Here is a 7,931-nt window from a genome sequence, read left to right on the forward strand (position 1 = left end):
GTGCTCCACATCCAGCCTTTGTTTATTTGCTACACATGCAGAGCTCCACAGAGAGCTTGCCAGCTCCTACCATCTCTTGTCATTTCTCGTCATAACTGTGAAGCTCGTAGATTCAGGTGATTGGCGCTAACGCTTTAACTTTGTGTTGCCTTTAAAGGTGAAATCCTCTTTTTTTTTTACCCCAAAGGAAACAAGGTTGTTTTTTTACATTTTTCTTATCTAGCGCCATGCAACATACTGGTGTGTCTATTCCCCTTATCCAAGTTTTCTTTATCACCAGCCAATAATGTTTTTTTTAGGTTTGTCTGTCTTTCAGTGTTTGTCAAGTTAATCACATTCCTCAGAGATTAACTGTATTTTCTTACTAATGCGTCAGTTGCTTCATTTGCAGAAGTGAAAAACCACAACTATCGACACTGACCCTAGTCTGGATTTTTTTTTCTTCTTCTTGTTTTCTGAAGGTTTTCAGGCGGTCTTAGTCCTCCTCTTATCTCTTTGAGTAGCAGTGAAGGCAGTGTTGCCTCCAGAGAGGCCCTTGGGGGCTGTAAAGGTCTGTGAGCCATCCGTGTTACGCTGCTGAGAGGACAAGGAGGACATTGATCCTAATGACCACAAAGCAATGCAGCTAGTCGTCTTAGCATTGTTAAACTAACCATGGTACTGCCCTTCAGGTTTTATTCAAGAGATAGCTTTCTAATTAAGGGAGGACAAACACATAGGTACCTGGAAACTTATTTAAGACATTTCTGGTGAAAGAGAAACTGAGATTCACTATTATTTGTGTTTAATTACCATCATTTCTTCTCTGAGCTGACATGTGGCACCAAAAAGCTGCTGTATAATGAGATGTATATAGGATCAATAAGTCCACTAGACCAGTACATGTCTAGTGTTTAGCACACAGAGCTGACCAGTCATGTAGTAAAATTGCACAATCGCCAAATTTGATGCTAAATGTAGCTGCTTGTGTTTTTGAACAACAGCAAGGTATTTGCCGCAGCGATCTGTTTACTTCCCTTAAAAGTATCCCGCTAATCAGAGTTTAGCTTGCGTTCCAGACATGGCTGCTGTCAGACTCAATCTGACAGCAGCCATGTTTTAGTTTGTTTAGAGGGTCAGGAAGCCTACGCATGTGAATACAATCATGAAAGAATCGTGTTTCTTAAGTAACATGTGCTAATATTGAAGCAGAATTAGCTGTTGAAGCAGTCCTTTGGGGCTTCATGTAGCCTTTTGCAACTTTGTGCAAAAATGTTGGAATACCCAAACAACAACAATATGAAGTTCAGCTGAAACTGTTTTGACGATTCTGTTGAAACGGTTCACTACAAGAAGAAGCGTCTATGTTTGGGAGACTCGCGCAACTCTCTGGAACGAGGCCTGGGGAGGCAGCTCTCCGAGGACGGCCTGAGATTCTCACAGTATGAAAACATTGAGTTCATCTGAGGATCATTGCTCTTATCGATAGACTAACGATTTATTGATAAGCCAATATTTTCTTAAAAAACAGTTTTCTCTTGTATTTAGAGGATGTTTCCATAAAATGATGGCCCAACTTTTTTTTTATATAGTATGCTGAATTTAAAAAGGGGCATAATATTATAGTTTAACAGTTTATTGTTCCACTTGTAAGAAATATTGACTTAATAAACACAAAAATTAGGGGATTTATAAAATGTAGCAAAACAGGGACCCATTAGGTTACTGAACAGAAACAAATAAGTTCAATAAAATAAAATGTATAAAACACAACAGCCCTCACCATCAACTGTGTTTATTGGCATCATGTCTTTATCTATCATGTTACAATTGTTTTGCGTAATGCCCTCTGTCATCCAATCCTCGCGTTCCGAGTACATCACTAAGCTTTGATTGAGAAGTTGACGCTGCTTCGCCATGCAGCACGTCTGAATGGCCCTATTTAGGTGGTAATTTAAGAAGCTTATTTGAAACCAGAAAAGCATTAAAAGCATTTTGCATCTTTGTCGTCATTAAACAGTGCAAAATAATCCCAAACCAGACTCCGTTTGAACCGTATCATGTTCTTGTTCTGGCTTGCCTCCACCATGACTGTTTCTTTTACAACTATCATGGTCTGGCTCTGCTTAAGTGGGAGAAGCAGCGCCCTCTTCTGGATGGTGGCAATACTACAACACTGAAAGGAGGTCCGTCTAGTGGACGTTATCAGTTAATCGGATGAACCAAACCTTTGTCTAATAAACCTTTAATTGATAATCGTAAATTGAGTGTTGGTTTTAATCCGTAGTTCAAATGCCACTCTACAACGGTATTTACAAAATGTTTAAAATAATAAATACTTAATAGCTTTTATAAAAAAAACTATGGCAACAATTATTCTTACTAATGCAAAAGTAACACATTAGTGCAGTTTTATTAATGTTGTATGTAAAATTCTTTAATCATTTAATTTTGATATATAGACTATAATTTGGCTATTTCATAAACGCTCGCTAAAAATGTAGTTACGTTTCAAGAACTTATATCTTTATAGAGTAACACAGTTACTATTTTTTAAGTAACTGTGTTACTCAATAAAACGTTTATTCTGCTTCTTATTGAGTAACATAGTTGAATATGCTGATATTAGCTCGGTAATTAGTTGGCCTATCTGCTCAGGTAGTGAGCCTGCAGTCAGCTGCTTCACAGATGTACTGCCTCGAGATTTCCAGCTGCTGTTTTAGGTAAGAGTAATGGGTGGTGCTTCTTTAGTTTTCAAGCCATGACTGTTTTTTTGCAACGAGACATATTTCCAAATATCTATATTTGTTTTTCATGTAGGCCAGGGAAAGGTGTTTGAGTCTTTTTCACCCAGCCAGCTGGTGTTGGACAGCAACAGATGGAGGAGGGGCAACATTGTGTTCTCTTTGTTCTATACAGTACGGAAACCCTTAGCCTAGCCAGCCAGACTGAATTACACGGAGCGTAAGTCATTCTGGTAAGGCTCCATTTCCTCCAGCCCAAAACAGACCGGACCAATCAGAGCGGGAGGCGGGACTTTACAATGGGTCACTCTCACTGAGCTATATAATACACTGGAGTGCTGATTTTGCAGAAAAACTGAAGTCACTGGCCGCCATCTTGCTACTCTCTACCCTCACAGAATCCCATAGGATTTGGTTGCAACAACAAGCAGTTTTCTGGCTGAGTGAAAACGTTTCACATGTAATTTTACAGTCAGTGGATGTACTAACACTATTAACTACTAGGAAATTAGGTGCTGAAATATTTTACATGTTGTTCATATTAAATATATATATAAGTATATATAAGTATGTATATATGTATACACATATGTAAATATGTTTTTGTATATTGTTATTTATATATTTATAAATGTTAAACATATATATTTAAATTAATAAAATGCTAAATATTTCAGCACATGACTTTCTCAGTACTTGATATTTTTAGAACATAACATAAAACTATATGGCATTTGACATTTTAAAAGTCTTAAGCCCCCCCTGAACATGAGAAAATCCTCGTTATTCGATGCTGTAGCGCACATATTCCCTAGTTACTGGGGGGAAAATAGGGAGTACCAATATGGCGGCTGTTGGCTTCACAGTTCAAACAGACGGTGATCAGCACTCCAGTGTATTATATAGCTCAGTGGTCACTCTCAGCTGCGGAATTACCCATAATTCAGCAGCGCTTTTCAGGCAACCATAACAGACAATATACATATGGAGATTTTTGTTGCTTGGTGTTTTGGCAAATTAAGAAAGTACATGTGAGTCCACCAAGTATCCTCTGATTTTTTATTTTGATTTTTTTAGACAAAAGAGGCAAAAATCGTTCACTGGAGAGTTTACTCAAGGGCATGACATGTTTCACAGACTACAAATTGAAAAAACACAGCGCGTCGCTTGGAGATTTTTGCATCACATCCGTAGTTATCCGATTGGTTCTGACCCGATGACGCTGACCCCGTTAGTCCCGCCTTTGCAATCGAGCTCTACCAGCTCCTTACCAGACTGATACGCCTTGTATACAGCGTAAGTCAGTCTGGCTGCCAGGCGAGGAAACTCCAGCCACGCAGGCATTTTCTTTTGAAACTCTTTAAAAGGTTTAGAAATAAACTATGACAGCAATTACCAGGATGTTGAAATGGTAACTTTTCAGAACCTTTGGATATGTTGATGTTTATGACGGGCCCAAACCTGTGCCCAACCATGCCATCCAGCTGTGTTTTCCTAACAGTTTAAGTTGCAGAGTGTGAGCCATTTATTTTAGCTTTAGTAAAGTGCAAAGTTGGAACATTTGTGCAGTTAGGTGGTCTCAGCTCTGGCTTCCTCTTATTGTGCTTTATTTGACCTGGTCTGAGATCGGCCAAGTCTTTATCATCAGCAGAAACTTCCCTAATGTGTCAGTGGACTAAATGGTATGTAATTGTACGTACTCATAATCTGTCATCTTACTTTTTGGTTAATATGTTTTTTAAGGTAACTGAAATAAACAAAACCCATTTTTAGTTCAGCTTTACACAAATTAGTTTGAAACGATCCCATAAAAGACTGCAACCTTTTCTCTATGAATCAATCAAAACTTTGCTAGGTTCTTATAAAGGTAATGCTCATTTCATGCGTGTCATTTCTTCATACTCTGCTACTGCCGTTTGTGTAGAAATTGTGCTATTTACCGTATTAGTGCTTCTAAACGTTAAAGCGTTCTGGCTTTTTCACTCATTGTTTTTATTTTCTGCTAACACCTTATTATATTTACACTTTGTCCTAGAGTGAACCTGGACCAGTGAATGCGTGTGCGTGACATTCTTATACTGTCACTTGCATGCACTAGCGCCAACATGTGGGCATCCCACTGAGAGTACACACGGACCCAGACGTATTAGCTACTTCACTCTGCCACATTTACACAGCAGTGCCCGTTGCCAGGTTGAGGAGTGTAAGGCCAGCTTTTCTCCATTTTAAACTTCTCTAGCACTCTGGATGCCTGAGCGGCCTGCGTTCCCAGACAGGCAGAACTCGTATACGCTACAACCTAAGAACATAGCTTTGCATTTTACGGGCCTGTTGTGTTATGGTGACTAAGATCAAAGGTTGAGCTTGAAAGTCCACCATTACATTTATGTCAAGTTTTTCCAACGGCATGTTTTACACTGAACAGTTACGGCCTGCGTGAGTTGTGCAAAAAGTAGCTTTAACAAGCAATAAAAAGACGCAACTGAAAAGGGACCTTGCTTTCCTTAATGAAGAGTAGTCCCCCCAATATACACTGAGCATTTTTATGTAAAGTCTGAAGCTTCTTAAAATGACAGATAAAGTTGATTTTGGGGGGGAATGTTAAAAAGTTTGTGAAGATTGTGGAAAAGTGTGGATAATTGCCGTGCCAGTACACTCAAGGCAGTTTACATTTGGGTTTGTCATCCGAAGCAATGCTTTATGATACAATGTCATCAATTTCACAGCCCTTGTGAGCATCCCTGGCCAGGTTTAGAGCAGGTCAGCATTCATTTTCTGCTGATTCATGCTTCGCTTTTTAAGATTCTTTAACAAGACACATGCATCTTACTGTTCCCAGTATGATTTTAGCCTGTTTAACACACTTTAAAAACCACTTTGATATTACTGCAGAAACAAAACAGACGGCAGAGATTCAAAGTTGTTTGTTCAAACCAAGTGTGTCGCTCTATAAAGGCTCTTCAAGGTTAAACTTTTTCTAAAAATATTATCCAGGCAGCTTTGTGTGAAAATTAGGCTGCTTTTGGTTTAAATGTAGAAAATGGACTGTAGGACCGTGATACTTTTATAAACAACTAAATGCAAAATTGCATTTAGTTGTTTATAAAAGTAGTACGGTCTTAACTTGCATTATTCCACCACTTTAGTTAAATTTTATCCATTTTCTGCAGCTAACACAGACCAAAATCTCACACTGCTGAGTGGTGTTGTGAAACAACACTGTAAGTGTGAATGAAGCCAAGATTCTGTTGGACAAAATTCAAGACATTTGGTAAAATTCCCACATTTAGGAGAAACCTTTTCAAACTTCCAGTTTTAAAATGTAAAGTTAGCCAATAACCTCCTTCCTCTCCACCCCTCTCCCCTCTCTTCCCACTGATCTACCCCTTATGAGATTAGTAATGCTTTGGGTTGAACATTAGTAAACCAGGTTATTGTGATATCATTGTTAAATACTGTGTTTTGTCCTAATATATCTACCTTAAATCGGTCAGAAGGCCAAATATATTTTTTGGAGATTTTTCTGGATGTGTTGAACAGCTCTGGTAGTATTAAAACCGATTATTATGAATGAGAACATACCGCTTAATATGACAGCTCACTCTGACACACCCAGAGAACAAACTCACAGTCATTCTTTTTGATTTCCCTGTTCTGCACTTAAGCTCCCAAAAGTTGGTACAGATCCATACTACAGACTTGGTCTTGGCAAAATTTAAGTTAAAATCATGTTTTATTCCTTTTTAGGTTGCGTGAACTGCTTTTTATACAGCTGTTCTTTGTGTGCAGACTCCAAACATTGTAGAGAAACTGCTGTCTTTGTTTTCCAGTTTTTACTGAAAACGTATGCTGTTAAGCCCAATATGTGTTTATGGTGCTTTACCCATCAAAGAGAAAACAAATGAAAATACTGGTGAAGTCATAGTTTTAAGCAGAGATTGTCAGCAGAATCCTAATTACCCAACTTTATTTTAAACTTTGATCTTTCTATTTCCCACTTATCTTTGAGTCAAACATAACACAAGTGCATTAAAAGACCAAGGATTACTCCATTAACCAATCGGGAAGGAGTGTGATAGCTCAATGCCCTTGTCAGTGTGGAAACAAGCTTGCACACACAAATACGCACAGGCACACACACACTGTCTCGAAGATGAGCCTCTCAGCTGTCAGCTCAGCCACATGTGGCAGATGAGGCGCTCTGCAATCTCAGTGACAGGCACAAGATGTCCCTGACTGCCAGGGGCGTGCATGCTGGCGCGCACACACACCCCACGTAAGATGTAGCTGAAGCAGATGCGCTGAGCTGCGAATCATGCCTCGTGGACGAATATATGTTTGTGGAGATGAACAGGTTGCTGTGGAGGACAAGGCCAAAGCAAGCGAGTGATCTCTTGACATTTTAACTAATCCCTTCTAGCTTGTGGTTTCTTGCACATTTGTGATATTTGCTAGCAGCCAGAATTGGCTTTTTCACATATGCAACCTGTCATGTTAGATTGGACGGTGACATGGTACAGACCAGGACTGTGATGGCTCTGATGCTGAAGTGGACTGTGATTGCATTTAGATGACACTGCTAGCTTGAGGCTACCACCCTTTCTGTGGGTTGAGAAGTGGATTCTTTAACTGCTCTGGTGTCTCATACATTGGCAAAGTTCTCACCATGAAGCCAGCAGCGTTTTTAAGCCTCCCTATGTGATAGTCATGTGACTTTCTCTGGCAGCCTGTTCTACTGTTCTGAATCTGCTGACAAGAATCGAGCTCCGTTCTCTACCTGTGTTACAACTTCTTAGCTGGGGTGTCATCAGTTGTAATCAAACTTTGGGGTGACTTTTTGGATTTCCTGTGACTGCTTATGTGTTTACAGCAGCCCTTGCAGGCCACAGTGGTGTTGCGTGATGCGTGTGAGGGGACAGGGTGTACCTGCCACGGCCCCGTGTTTTGTGGCTCTGGGCAAACACACGGTACCTGTCAAATGCAGTTAGAGTTGCGCTCAGCAGCCTGCCCTGTATGGCATCTCGTCAGACGCCAGCTGAACTTTTCACTTGTCAATTCTGAAAGGTTAGCACCAAAATCAGCTGCGACAGATGCAAATGGATGGATGCTTTCTTGGCATTTTTGTGCAGGGATGCTTGATGTCGCCTGGCCCAACTTGCCCGCCTCCTCCTATCTCTGCTTTGCTCTCTATTTCTGTTTTAGAAGACA

This window comes from Fundulus heteroclitus, unplaced genomic scaffold, assembly GCF_011125445.2.
Source record: "Fundulus heteroclitus isolate FHET01 unplaced genomic scaffold, MU-UCD_Fhet_4.1 scaffold_501, whole genome shotgun sequence".
NCBI classification, from domain to species: domain Eukaryota; kingdom Metazoa; phylum Chordata; class Actinopteri; order Cyprinodontiformes; family Fundulidae; genus Fundulus; species Fundulus heteroclitus.